Source organism: Trichosurus vulpecula, chromosome 5, assembly GCF_011100635.1.
Source record: "Trichosurus vulpecula isolate mTriVul1 chromosome 5, mTriVul1.pri, whole genome shotgun sequence".
Lineage (NCBI taxonomy): Eukaryota > Metazoa > Chordata > Mammalia > Diprotodontia > Phalangeridae > Trichosurus > Trichosurus vulpecula.
Window position 1 is genome coordinate 123,245,157 of NC_050577.1, and position 14,295 is coordinate 123,259,451.

Genomic DNA, 14,295 nt, shown 5'->3' on the forward strand with positions numbered 1-14,295 from the left:
GCTAATCCCTGGAGATTGAAAGAAAAGGCAAAAACCCACCACAAAAGGGATCATATTCTAATGGGGAAGACAACATCTAAATTACTATGTAAAAATCAAATTGTTAAAGAGTAGAGTAGATTGAAGGTAACCTTTAAGGAGAATGTCTACCACAAAAAGTGGGATTTCAGTTAAGGACTGAAGTAAGCCAAGGACATCAAGAAGGAGAGAAGAGGGAATACAACATTCCAGGCATGAGTGACAGCCAGGGCAAAAACATGAAGACAGGAGATAGAGTATCATGTGAGAGGACACATGGAAGGTATAATGGACTACAAAGTTAGGAAGGGATCAGATTGTAAAGTACTTTAAATGACAGGTAAAGGACTTTATACTTGATACTATAATTAATAGGGAATTACTGGAGTTTATTAGCTGGGGTACCAAGGGCCATTGACAGAGTTAGATCTATAGTTCTATGTTTTAGAAAATGACTGGCTGCTAGGTGAAAGATGGATTGGTGTGGGGAGATGTATGAACTAGGAAGCCTAATTCTAAGTCTACTACAATTCAAGAAGGAGGTGATGAGGGCCTGAAATAATACTGTGGCAATGTGAGTGGAGACTAAGAAACATATGAGATGTTATGGAGGTAGAAACATAAAGATCTGACAACAGATTGGATTCATAGGATGATTCTAAGTGAGGAGTGGAGGATGACAAAAGGTTGCAAGCCTGGGTGTTTTAAAAGATGGTAGCACCCTTGATATTATATGGAAATTTGGAAGAGTAGTGAGGGTGAGGTGTAAAGATAATAAATTCTATTTTAGCCATGTTGAGTTTGATATGTTTAGAGGATATCTAGTCCTAAGCATCCAAAAGTTAACGACGAGGGAGCTGAACTCCTAAGATAGGCTAGGGAGAAGTAGATAGATCACCTGCATAGAGATGATAATGAATTCATTGTAGGTGATAAAATCACCAAGTAAGATAGCATAAAGGGAAAAGAGAAAAAGTCTCAGAACGAAATCCTGGGGTCCAAAAACAATAAGTGGGAATGACATACGTAAAGAACCAGCAAAGGAAACTGAGAAGGAATAGTCAAATGGGTAGGAGGAGGATCAGGAGAGAGCAGAGTCACAAAAACAAAGGAAAGAGTATCCAGGAGGATAAGTTGATTAATAGTGGCAAATGTCGCACAGATGTCAAAATGGATGAAGATTGAGAAAAGAGGAAACAGAAATATAGAAGATCATTGATAACATTGGAAATACCAGTTTCAGTTAAATGATGAAGCCAGAAAGCAGATTGCAAAGGGATTGGAAAATTATGAGAGGAAAGGGAATGGAGACAATTAGTATATTCAGATTTCTCAAGGAGTCTGGGGCGGGGAAATTGAGGAGACATGATATCTACTGAGAATAATAAATCAAATAAAAAGACTAGAGAATGGACTTTCTTAAGAGCTTAACTTTTTAAAAGACTAATAAAATTAATAAATGATTACTTAGTTTAATTTAAAGGAGAGGAAAAATAACTGTTGGAAATGACTAAGGAAAATTTGCAAAAGAATACAAAAAATCAGAAACTACTATAACCAATTATATGCCAACAAAACTGAGAATTTAAAGAAAGAAGATGAATAGCTACAAAATACAAAATATCACCTGTTAATAAAACAGGAGATCAAGAAGCTAAATATCTCAATATCAGGGGAAAAGTTTAGAAATTATAAATGAACTACAAAGGGTGAAAATATCTAGAGGGAATTATTAGTACATGTTATACCTCATTTAAAAAGAAATTAATCCTTAGGCTATATAAATTATTTTGTTATAGAGAAGAAAGTCACTCTAGTAAGTTCCTTTAAACAATATTATTATCAAAGTGACTATAACAATATCCCCCAAATTTTAATTTTGGCCATGTTGAACTTCTACCAGGGATGCAAATAGCAAACAAATTATATGATCACAAAATGAAAAAAAAATTACATGTACCCAATATGCAGAAAAGGTCTATAATAAAATATAGCACTTACATCAAGCACCCTAAAAAGTATAAACTGGGAGGGTTATTCCTTGAATATCACCAAAGGCCTTTGGTGGGCCATCTCTAGTTGTTCTGATGTATATCTGGCCACTGGGACCAGATGGTTCTGGAGGAGAAAGTGAGGCTGTTGATTTTGCATAGCCCTCCCACACTCAAATCCTATTCACTTGCAAGTCATGGCTTCATCTTCCTTTTCAAGAATGAAGGACAAACCACACAACCAAAGGCTTTATCTAAAACCAAGAGCTAACATTATTTGCAATGGAGAAAGTCTGTTTATTGTTCAAATAAACAAGTTAAGATTTTTTTAACTTTCATATTATTATTTTACAGTACTAAAATTGTTAGTTATGGCAATGAGAATGAAATGAATGGAATAAACATAGACAAAAAGGCAAAATAATTCCTGTTTTAGATATGACAATATACTTAAAAACCTCTAAAATATCAATGAAGAAGCTAATTGACGTAAGAAACTAATTAGCTTCAACAAAGTAGGAGAATGGAAAATAAACCCACCAAATTACCATCATTTCTGTAGGTTGCTAACCAAGCCAGGAAGAAAAGATTAAAAATAAAATTCATTTCAGTAACTACAAAATGCATAAAAAATGTTATATTACCATATCAAGAAAAATAGGGCTTCTGTTGTTTAGTTGTTTTCAGTCCTGACTCTTCATGACCCCATTTGGGGTTTTCTTGGCAAAGATACTGAAGTAATTTGCCATTTCCTTCTCCAGTTCATTTTTTAAAAATAAGAAAACTGAGGCAAAAAGGGTTAAGTGACTTGTCCAGGGTCACATAGCTAGTAAGTATCTGAGGCTGGATTTAAATCAGAATCATGAGTCTTCCTTACTCTAGGCTTGGCACTCTATCCATTTTGCCACCTAGCTACATTTAAAATGTTGCCATTAACTTAGTGAGACATATAGAGTTTATTTGGCTACATACATCTTTATAGATCATACCTCATTAGATCATAGGATCTGGAACTAGAAGGAACTTCCCAGACTATTTAGTCCAACCTCTTTTACAGAGTCAAACTGAGTCCAAGGAAGGAGAAGTAGCTTACCCAAGGTCATACATATAATGATAATCAGAGCAACAATTTTAACCAAGATCCTTAGACTCCAGAGATGGTGTTCTACCCATTGTGCTAGATAAAAGAAAAATCTAGGAAATTTGAGAAATAGTCAATGCTCATATTAGGCTTCACTAACCTAATAAATATTACAAAAATATCTAAACTAATTTATAAATTTCACACTAGGTCAAACCATCAGGAGGTTACTTTATAAATTTGAACAGATTAATTACCACATTCAGCTAAAGGAACAAAATGCCAAAGATTTCAAGAAAACATATATAAAGAACAGAACGAAAGGCTTACCATGACCAAATTTTAAATCATGTTCTTCAAATTATAAACTGGTTAATATTGCTCAAAAAATAGAAAAGTGATGAGAAGAATATACAAGGTGAGTAAGAAGTAGGAGCAAACATATGTATAGTTGAGTATTCTATAAATTCATAAACACAAAGTACTTGGAGAAAGAGGCTAATGAAAACTGCAAAGTATTTTGACAGAAAACAAATTTATACCATATACTACAGCGAGTCCCCATTTATAAGTACAGAAAGTTATAAATTTTCAAAAAAAAGAAAAAGGCAGGGCATATCTTTCACAACTATTTTGGGAAGGAATAGAGCAAGCAAGGGATAGAGATTATAAAAATAGGCATTTTCAATTATATAAAATCAAACCTTTCACATGAACAATATCAATGCAGCTAGAAAAGAAGAAACATGATATATTGAGGTAAAATTTACATCAAACAACTGTGATAAAAGTCTGACACCTTACATATGTAGGAAGTTGACAAAAATATATATGTCTGAGAGCCATTCTCCAGTAGATTAAAGGGCAAAAGATTAAACAGTTCACAAAAGAAGAAATAAAAATGATCAACAATCATATGAAATAAATGCTACAAATCACTAATAAGAGAAATACAAATTTTAAAAATTCCAGAATGTCATGTAAATTGAAAAAGTTACTAAAAAGTGGAAATAGGGAATGTTGCAGAGACTGTGGGAAGGCAGGCACAGTATACCATTGGTCAAACTATAACGATGTGTATATTCTGGATGACAATTTGAAATTATGTGAGAAAATAACTAAAAGCTCATATCCTATTATTTAATGATCCCATTGGCTTTACACCCAAAGTAAGACAATGACAAAAAGAAAGGTCTTCCCTTTACCAAAACATTACTATCCAAGTCATGTATAATAGGTAAAAAAGTAGAAACAAATTAACATGGTAAACAATTTGAGCATGAGTGAATAAAATGCCAAATAAATTGACAAGATCTCCCTTCCATCAAAATGGTGTATTCCATCATTGGATTCCTGCCTTCCCCTTTCCCTGTCCCCCAACAACCCCCAGCTTTCAAAGGTGATCTTTGTCTTGAAAAGACCCACTCCCAGGCTGTTTCTACCCAATGCTGCAACACCTATGATCCCACCCTCAACCTCCTTTTCCTTAACTCCTTTATCTATTGTCTTTCACCATTAGAAATATAAAGATATAGATATAGATATATTATAGCCTAATATAGCATATAGTAACTATTTAATAAATGCTGTCTTATCTATCACTTTATCATCTACAGTATATAATATAATACAACAATGCCAGGAAAAGAGTGAATATAAAAAACTCAGAAATACATAGAAACTGATTCAGAAAGAAGAAAGGAAAAGGATTTTGTTGTTGTTGTTCATTCAGTTGTGTTCAACTCTTCATGACCCCATAGATCATAGCAGACTGGGTCTTCTATTCCCCACTATCTCTCAAAGTCTGCCCAAGTTCACATTCATTGTTTCCATGACACTACCTATCCATCTCATCCTCTGCTGTCCCCTCTTCTTTTTACCTTCACTTTTTCCCAACATCAGAATCTACTCCATTGAGTCCCATCTTCTCATGTATTTAAGCTTCAGCTTCAGTATTTGACCTTCCAGTGAATAGATAGAATTAATTTCTTAAGAATTCTTGCCTACCTTAGGATATGTAATCATAACCTGAATTAAATTCACCCATTCCAGTCTATTTAAGTTCACTGGCACCTATGATAATGATGTTTAATCTTTCTGTCTCCTGTTTGACCACATAATTTTGTACACAAAATAATTCGAATGAAAATCACACTTAAGGAAAAAAGAATTCAGGTCAAATACAATGGGCAATATTTGTTCCACATAACTAAGCACAGAACCTACCTTTTTTCTGGTAAGAAATGATGAACTCTAAGAGAATGGAATTACATGTGTAATCATTTGCAATCTACCTATCCTACCCATTCTCATACAATGTTTTCTTTTTCACTTTTTTTCTAATGGGCTGATACTATGAATGAAAGGTTTATTTAGATTTTAGTGGTGTCAAAATATATTGATTCCAAAAAATAAGTGAGTTTTACTTGTTCATTTAAATCTCAGAATTAAAAATACTTTATAAATCAATTTTCAGGACAAGCATTCATATGATGAGGAAAACACACTTTTAAAAGGAAATGGCTGATCTATAAATGAACAAGGTAGAGGTCAATTATGAAAAATCTGCAATAGGAAATAAAAGGTAAAATTTGGATTAAAAGTGAACTGAGAACACCTTAAAGAATAATAGATCTGATTTCGGTAACAATGACTTGCACAAAATTCTGATGACTCATCAGCTTGACTCACATGGTACAGATCCATGGGATATAGATAACTCAGGATGGGAAATGTTGACATTCTAAATTGATCCTTTGCTCCTTCACCAATGGTTCCCAAATCTAAAGTAGTCATTGATTCCAATCTGCTTCTAGACTGGTGAGTTGTACATCAATGAAGGAACATTTTCCAATTTACATTTAATTAGAAAATCTGAAAGGAAACACAGTGGGATGACCCTTAAGTCTTTGCAAACATCAGATTAGGTTATGGTGGTACATTCTATTGATGGTTAGTCCTATCAGCCTCCTGAAAGCTTTCACTAATAGCTATCCTCACAAGAGAGATGGCTATATAAAACACTTAAGCTCTATGCCTCAAAGCATGCAATTTTCTTCTACTTTGTTTCAAAGTTGTTTGGTTACACAAATCCTTCTGCAGTTTCCATTTTGCTAAAATATGTGCTACTACTGGGTCCATTGCTGGGATAAGGGCTTCTGCAGAAGAACCAGATAAACTTGTTGGTGCTAAAAGCTATAGGCCCTTTGATTTGCTTCACTTAAGAGCAGGGCAAATGGTTTAACAGAGATGGGGAGGGAAGAGCAACAAGGGAAGAGATACTTGGGCAATACCCACCCAAAAAACTGTGCCAACCATGGACACAAGGAAGGGTGTCCTGGTGGCTGGACATCATCTGAGATAAGGATTGACCACTTCTTGAAAACAAGATGGGAAAGGGTACATAATGACTAGACCAAGGTGTGCTGTCAAATAGCCTGGGATTTGACAATCTCAAAAACACGGCAGGAAAGTTTTGCATAACCTTAACCCAAACTTTTGCCAGCCCTCTGGATCATATTGAAGGGACTATCTTTACTTCATGCTCAGGGCAGCTCAAGGAAGCTGAGAAGGGTCAGTTATTTTATAGGAAGTGATAATTTTTTACTCAGGAACATTTAATTGGTTTCCCACTCCTGAAGTCATTGATGTCATTAGCAGGGAGATACCAATTGGTTGGAGTTTGGAAGTTTCTATCTTGAATGTTTCCAGGTATAGAATATTCTAGCTATGTATACAATCTAGAAAAGGAGATAGGTAGGAGAAAACAGGTACCAGGAAAGAAGACTATTGTTACTTAGGCAGAATTAGCCTATTGAATGGAGAAAGGTGGGGGCTAAATATGATATTAAATCTAGGACATTTGAATTGCTTCATCTTATGCTATTTAATAATGAAGCTTTTAAAAGGCTTGATATACATCATTATTTGATTAATGTTGTAATGAAACACACATACCCTCTCTTGAGGAGTTCTATGAAGCATATATTTTTTTTAAAAAATGGAAGTGAATTTAAAGTAATTTTGTTTTGAGAATTTCATAACATGCATTGGGGGAGAAAGCCAGAGACAGGGAGGGGTTTAATTACTCTTGCTTAGTGATGAGATGAGTGCAGTGCTGAGTGAATTATGGCACCATTGGGCTTAGAAACTAGGCATAGTTGAGGTCCTCTTACCTCTCACCTCTCACCTAGACTTGCAATAATCTAATAGGTCTCCCTGTCTCAAAGTTCTCCCTTTTGCAATCGATCCTCCATATAGCTAGCAAGGTGATGATCTTAAAGCAGTGATCTGACCACATAATTCCTGTGCTCAATAAACTTCAATGGCTTCCTATTACCTCTAGGAACAAATGCAAGCTTTGCTCTTTAGCTTCTAAAACCTTCTAGAATATGGCCCCAAGCCTTATTATACACTGCTTCCTTTAACTCACTCATATGTTAGCCAAACTGGCCTTCTTGTAGTTCCTCACACATGATATTCCATTACTCATCTCTGTGCTTTACCACTGATTGTCCCCCATGCCTGGAATTCATTGTGCCCTTACCTTTACCTTTTACATTCACTAGTTTTTGGTCAAATCTCAGTGCAACCAACTCCTTCCTAGATAAGTCCTTTCTGATCTCACCAGTGAGTACTTCCCTTCCCACCTCTTCCCATTACCGTTTATTTATTGTGTATAGAATTATGTTTTGTTCTTGGTGTCTTTTCCTCAAGAATGTAAGCTCCTCTGTCCTTAAGGACAGAGGTTGGTTTCTTGTGTTTTTTTTCTTCCCAGCTCAGGGTTTACCATAGTAGGTATCTGATAAATACCTGATTAATTCATTGAAGTAGACCTTAAGACATAATCTGTTAATATCCCCATTCTGCAGATAAGGAAATTATGATCCAGAACAGCACTGCTACTTGCCCAAAGTTAGAAATGGGTGTGAAGGGAGAGAAAAAGCAGGAGGAGGGAGGAATATTAGGTTAGGGCACTTGGGATTTATTTCAATTGTTTTTCATTCTTCTAATTTTACTATATGAGTAAGACTAGATAAGTAAAAAAAAAAATTAACTTATTTTAAGATGTTTCGCCTTTTAGGGATTGCAACCTACTATAACCAGGGAGACCAAACATCAGAATTGTAGCTTATAGGCAAACCTCTCTTTCATAATAATGGATTTTTAGTGTTGACTCAATAAACCACCATTCCATTGTAAGGCAGGTTTTATGGTATGTGCTAAAATACTGTATTTCACATTTGGCACTTTACAACTTACAACTAGAAGAACAAATTTGTTTTAAGTTTCAGTCCACATTGAATTTATATAGCTCAATTACCCCCTAAAATCAGAAGTTACTTTGTAAGTACCACCAACAAAATAATATTGTCACAATCATTTACAGCATATGGCAGGAATGAAATATATAGTAGAGTTATTGCAATTGAATAACTCCATGATAAATAACTTATAGGCTAATTTCTGAATGCCCAGAAAAGTAACACTTGGGAACAAACTAATAAAGTTAATAATATTTTTGTAAACAGAGATTGAGTAATTCACTCAAGTCAGAATACCCATTATGAAAGTGTCAATGACTTTCAATTAAGGATTAAGAATTCCCCTAATAAATAAGCCTATCACAAAATTCTACTAATTTGGATTAACTGGAGGCAAGATGTGGAGAGAGGAGAGGGAGTCCAGGTTGTAACAAGGATTGTATAAATTCTCTAGACTATTTAAGAAATTTGGTTTTATCATTTTCAAGTCCTTACATTACCATAAAGTAATAGCCAACAAAAATTGTCAATTAGGTACCTTGTCAGACCTGTCTTGATGAATGAAGACAGTTTCTCATGAGTGATTTGGTTGTAACTATGAACTAAATGCTTGAACAGTTAATTTCCTTCAAATAAACATTCTGCTACAATCTCTTTTGGATTATCAATTTTCTTCAGTGGTCTATATTCAAATTATCATATTCAAAATTTGCATAGTCCAAATTAATACTCCTCTTAAAACATTCATTATTCATTGTTTGTCAATTTAATTTGTATATATCTTGTAGAGATGGTTCAGTCTCAAAGATTATGTTCTTTTCAAATGGGAAAATTTTCACTGGGGCATCCACAGCTCATATTCAGAGGATCAGAAAGAAAAGACATCAAAGGTTAAATAAATCTAAACTTAATTTTATCTGACAATGAGTGTCAGACGTGGAGGAAATACAGTGCTTGGTAAGTAGTCATATGAAATACTGACCTTTACATAGGCACTCAGACCATTATAAAATACAGGAAGAGACACTATATGTATTTTCCCAAAGTAGGACAAGAGGGCATGTGCTTAGGATGTTGGTCTACCTAAGGCAGGAGATTTATTGTTGGATTTGGTGACAAATTAAGCCGAATGTAATGTTTTGTTTTGTTTTAAGTTGTTATGCTGCTGCTTTCAGTCTGTCCTATACAGATCCTTTATTCCTACTTCACACCCAAGCTTACTTCCTACCATGGTTCTTTAATACATTGTTGAACCATCATCTTGATCCTCCCTAAATAGGTCTGAGGCAGCTGTGAACAGCTGTGTGCCCTTATAGCCTTGGGTGCACAGCTGTTATCCCATTCATAGAATTATAGGTCCTAAATTCATAGATTTAAAGCTTAAGGAGTCCTCAGAAGCTATTAAGTACAGCCTCCTCATTTCACAGACAAGTAAAATGAGTGCTTAAATGACTTTCCTGGGGGTTACATAGCTAGGAAGTGTCCAATTGGAACCCAATGTTCTAGTGTATATTGCAAATGTTGACTAGCATTCTATTCTAGTGTTGTACTCCAAATCTAGAGTTCTACTGGATATCGCCTCTCAAACTTTAACTTTGTGGACTTCAAACTCTAGCAGCTAGATGAGATCAAGGCTATATCTATGTCTATTTTTCAGTACACAGGTAATAATGACCATAACTAGAATTCAGATCCAGATCTCCTACTTCCAAATATATCACTGATCTTTCAATCTTCTGCTACTGCCTGCACAAAATGTGCTTCCTCCTTAAGAGTTAGTCAGCATGCATTTATTAAGCACTTACTATACTCCAGGCACACGGAAGATGCAGAGAGGCAAACACCCTTCCTCTAAGAGCTCACATTCTATGGAGGAGACAACATGCAAACACTATACAAATATATATGTTGATATGCATGTGTGTATCTATACATATATGTACACATATGTGCACATATACGCATGTATATACATGTGTGTGTATATAATATATATATATGTATGTGTGTATATATATACATATATATGTATATATATATATATATATATGGAGAGAGAGAGAGAGAGAGACAGAGAGAGAGAGAGAGAGAGAGAGAGAGCGCAGATAGAAGGCAATCTCTGAGGGAAGGCACTGGTAGGATGGGGTGAGGGGTCCAAGACAGGACTCCTAAAATGTTGGGATTCAACTGATCTTGAAGGAAGTCAGAGACTTGACCAGGTTGAGTTTGGACCCTCAGGCAGATTATCATATTCTAAGTTATGGCAAAACAACGATAAGCAATTTTTCATGCTCAACTAAAACTTAATTCATCATAACTGACTTAATGGTAATTCCTGAAAGGTACTGAGCCCCAAGAATCAAGGCAATGGGTACTATAACTGAAAGGCATCTGTGGCAAAATTTGTGATGACTGGCTACCACTGTCCATCATATATGACTCATTTTTTTCTTTTGTTATTCTCTCTTCATTTTCCTTTCTCTTCTCTCTCTCTTTTTTCTTCCTCTCTTACCTATGCTATAGAACTGACAGTGGCAGCATAGGACCTCACTTGGTCTCTTTGGGATACTTCAGGGCTAAAGAGGTGAACTGCTGCTAAAGATTTGGCATTGGTTAAACAATGGCTATATGAAAATCTCGTCCAGTCTCCCAAGCAATCTTTCAATATTCTGTGCTGCTGCAGACATCACCACCACAGTCAATCCCTGTCCCAAGCTATGCTTAGCAAGGATTACAGATGAAGTGAAATACCAGTACCTGCCACCACTCACTGTGATAAGTATTGATTTCTAGATTCTTCAATGGAAGAATTAGCAAGGCCCACCTACTTCAAGAAGAATGTTAACAGAGTTGGCCTTACCCATAGACAGAATGTACAATTAGTTGTCTGACTGGTATGATTTTAGGAACACTATGAAGGCATTACAAGCACTCTCAAAATACCTATGAAGATATGGTCTGTTGTAGAAAACTGTCTATGAAAGCTTTCCTGTTCTTCCTCATAATTTCATCAAGAATACCCCTTAAATGTACATAAAACATTATTTTTTAACATAAATAATTCTTATAAGTATTTTATAAACAAAAATATGTGTGCTATTACTCATTATTTTTTCTTCAGTGTGTATCCTTTGATGAAAGTACCTTCTGTGATCTTATTCATGCATGTGGGAATTTTCATCTTTGGAATAGCTTGAAAAATAAGTATCCAAGTACCTTTGAGCTTATGACTCCTCTAAAGGAGCTTTGTTCTCCTCATAGCATCACAGGGTCTCTTCTCCTAACCCTAACTCATATTCTGATTTAATATTAATTTTGACCTTAACTAAGTAGTGCTTGTGGATACACACAACTGATTAAGAAATGACTACTGGAGCAGTAAAGACTTATTTCCTGTCTATAAAGATGTATTCACTGCTACCACCACTGTAGAAGTAGATGGGAGGGGGAGGCACACAGTCCTGACAACCCTTTTGTAATACTTATCTCGAGATATGGTAGCTATCTTTCGTTGTTGTTGTTGTTGAAAAGTCTCTCTGCATTTTTCTAGGGTGGGTGGTCTTCTGACATGAAGACATAATCATTTCACTTCTGTAGAAACTTCTAGAATTTGTACTCTTTGGGCATAGCCTTTGAAGATCCAACATCATCTTCAAGCCAAAAAGATAGTGGAGATGGATTTGTAGAAATGAGGTATTATCATATAAAGAGGTTTTGATGGGGGAGAGGAAAGAGAGAGGGTATTGAAGGTATGTGAAGGTATATGGAAGTATATGAAGGTATTATTATGCATGGACTTGGGAGAGGGGGGATTGGAAATGCCCATGGGATGAGTTCATAGAACAACGAAAGCATACTTTGTCTATTTCATTTCATAATTTTGACTAAAACCTAGTCTGTGGTAAGCCATTTGCACTTCTTTTCTTTCTTTTTTTTTGGAGGGGGGAAGGCAAGGTGATTGGGGTTAAGTGACTTGTCCAAGGGCACACAGCTAGTAAGTTTATCAAGTGTCTGAGGCTGGATTTGAACTCAGGTCCCCCTGACTCCAGGGCCAGTGCTCTACTCACTGTGCCATTCAGCTGCCCCTGAACTTCTTTTCAATCCTTCATAATCCCTCACCTCACGGACTGGTAGAATGTTCTCCCTGAAATGCATCTTAGGATTCATCCATTCCACCACCACTTCTCATCAGTTTCCTCAGCTTGTAAAATGAGGGATTTGGACTCAGTAGTCTTTTTTGGGGGATCTCGAAAATATTTTAATATGATGCAATGTATTTCACTTTCTTCTGACAATCCTTCTGACAACAAGTGTATGATATATATATATATATATATATATATATATATATATATGTGTGTATATATATATATATATATATATATATATATATATATATATAAACTTATATTCCTTAGTTTTCACAAAACTTAGCATTGATCATGTCATAATTCATAGGTGCTCAGTAAATAGCCATTGATTGATTTGTTGAAATTCGTTAGTATTTTTATTTCTGTTTCTAGAAGACCAATGAGGCAGCATCCTATAGTAAATCAAAGAGCCCACCTCAGAGTTAGGAAGATTTGATTTCTTTTTTATTAATAGTTAATTTATTTATTTTGAGTTTTCAATATTCACTTCCATAAGTTTTAAATTTTCTCCCTCTCCCTCCCAAGAGGGCCTGCAATCTGATATTGGCTGTACATATACATTCCTATTAAACATATTTTTACATTAGTTATGTTGTATAGAAGAATTATAACAAACGGGAGAAAATATAGGAAAGAAAAACAAAACAAAACAAAAAAGAAAATAGTCTACTTCACTCCACATTCAGACTCCACAGTTCTTTGTCTGAATGTAGATGGCATTTTCCACCATGATAGACTCAGTAGTCTTGAAGGTCCCTTCTGGCTCTAAATCTATAGTTTTATGACTAAATATATAATTCTGTCAATACTCCACACATTCCTTTCTTGTGGTAAGTATTCTACAAAAACTTTAGTCTTCAGTCTCTGAATCCATAAAATTCATTGTACTCTATTCTAATAACAAAGTATAGGAAGTAAGTAGGGAATGGGAAATGTTTTATGCTGGGGATGTTAAGGAAGGGAAGGAGGGAGTAGAGAGTAAAAGAAAGTGTAAGATGGCAAGATAAGCCACTCCTGCTTTGCGTATGTTGATCTTTGGATTTTTGCTCTGGGGTACCTGATGTGCCTGAAGGAGTATGCATAATGTCTCTACACATCCTGTGAACTGGGACTATAAAGAAAAATAAGTTCATTTTTTCCAGTCCCCTGGTGTATTAGGAATTTAATTATGATGTTTACTTCAATGGTGTATTTGACTAACTCATGTGTTTGGCCTTATGTGTGACCTTCTTTCATTCCTTACTCCCAGTAGCTGATGATTTGACTCTGTGTTTCAAAGTACCCTCAGGACACTCATTCATTTTCTCCCTTTTCAAGATAATCTAATCCTTTTCATGAATCATCAGAAATCTGTGTTGCCACCTAGAAACTTTCAGGAGCATCTAATGAAGATGGGACTGTTTTGGATTTACAAAGAGGGTGCCACTAGGTAAACTGTGTTTCCTAGCAGTGGCTATGAGTTATTCCACTCTCCCCCACGTTATCACCATCAGAATTCTAAACTGTCAGTCAGACCCTTTCCTGGGGTATTTGGGGAGTGATCTCACAAGATATGAATCTTCCAGGTGGTTTTTGCAGCTCCTGAGGGACAAATTCCTCACAAAGTCAGAAATGGTTAAATATGCATATTCCTTGGGCACTTTGGAAGTATTCCCATGAAGAGAATAATCCCTATATGAAATAATCTGAGTTTGAGATCTGGCTATGTCAATTAGCTACCACTAAAATAGCATTACTAACTAGTGTGTACATAGCACTTTAATGTTTACAAACTGTACATTTTATCTCAT